The sequence below is a fragment of the Mesoplodon densirostris genome, chromosome 4 (assembly GCF_025265405.1).
Source record: "Mesoplodon densirostris isolate mMesDen1 chromosome 4, mMesDen1 primary haplotype, whole genome shotgun sequence".
NCBI classification, from domain to species: Eukaryota; Metazoa; Chordata; class Mammalia; order Artiodactyla; family Ziphiidae; genus Mesoplodon; species Mesoplodon densirostris.
Window position 1 is genome coordinate 16,872,406 of NC_082664.1, and position 1,537 is coordinate 16,873,942.

The 1,537-nt window shown below is 38.6% G+C and overlaps 1 pseudogene; it reads right to left on the reverse strand.

Annotated features, from left to right (window-relative positions):
- Positions 1-365: 365 nt before the first annotated feature.
- LOC132488018 (trafficking protein particle complex subunit 2-like) lies at positions 366-790 on the reverse strand (annotated as a pseudogene).
- Positions 791-1,537: the final 747 nt, after the last annotated feature.

A 1,537-nucleotide genomic window follows, 5' to 3' on the forward strand; every position in this document is an offset into this window, starting at 1 on the left:
TTGGTTTTAAATCTGCCTACCAAATCTTGACAATGACATTTGGTTGTGGATTATTACAACAAGATCAAGCTATCTGAATGAGGAAAGTCAAAAGCTTATTCTCAATTTTTAAAATAAAAATATGTCAAGATTACCGAGAAAGAACTCTTCATAACTAATACTGTTCACAAGCAAATATCAATCTGTTGAGAATCGTAAGAAACTGAATATACTAGTTTTAAATATAAAAGCAATTTCATTAGGTTTAGATAAATTGAGGCTACAACTAAAACTTTTCCATGCTGTTTAATCAAGTTACTTACAATGTACACATTCCTGAGTATACCCTACTGTAGTGACACTGTTTACTTCCAAATTTTTTGTATTCAGCATAAAAGGTGTTTCTTCCCAAGAAACTGAACTTTTCTGTCAAATGCGCCTGACCAAATAGGAGAATTGGGTTCATAAAATGGATTCATTTCAAACTTTATGTATAAATCATAGATATCGATAAAGAAGTTCTTTATTCCGTCTTCTTGCCTGACGTCATGCAACATAATAAATCTCATATGACACACAGTGACGAATGCTGAAGCAAACCACTCACTGAACTTGTCCCCCATCTTCAGGTACATGTTGTTTGACAGCCACATGTTCTATCTACGAGGTCGAGAGCAGTGTGAGCTACGAACTGGTTCAGATGGCGGTGGTCGTCTTTAGATTCTGCTTTTCCAGCTGGCAAAAACTCCATTTCAAAAACCGGATTATCATGGTGACCAACAATGACAAAGTAGAAGCTTCCAGACATTGTCTTCAATAGGTAGCTCCTGCGGCGAGAGACCAGTAACGGAAATGCCCAGTGAATTCCCATGGCCTAACAGTTTGTTTTGATGAAGGCTTATTTCTAGAAAAAGGAAAAACAACTTACTTTTGTTTCTGATTTAAAAAGAAGGCAAATTTGAAATGTATAAGTGCATGTACTTATACTTTTTTGTCTCTGTTCATTTCTTGCAAAAACATCTATTTGTCCTCAGTCATTCATACATAGGCCTGTAAGAATGTTTCCCAAAATGACTCTCAGGGAATTGGGGTCTTTGAGGTATTTCATGAGAACGTGCAGGAGAGCTGCAGTCTTGTTTCCCCTCTTGGACCCTCACCAGGCTCATTTAGCAAACTAAAGGCTTTGGAAGACCTTTCATTTAGCCCTTTGGCCCAACATCTTTGACCATGAAACCCTTGTACATTTTTTTCATTTAACGTCTGTAGAACTCCAATTCCAGAGAACACCCTTTGGGAAGTGCTGGTTCATGATTACTCTCAAGAGCTGAGCACCCTGGAGGGGCATTTTTGGTCCCACTGGCTCTCTGTGGAGCCTCATAAGTGTAGCGCTAGCTGTGAGCCCATCACCAAGGTGATCTCCTGACATCATCAGGTTCTTTTCTGTCACAATGGGACAGACAGCATCTTTCAACTTCCTTTTGCAACTCCTGAATGTCTAAAATTACTCTCAGTGAATATTAGCTATTATCACATTGAGACATAGACCTTGGGAGAGACA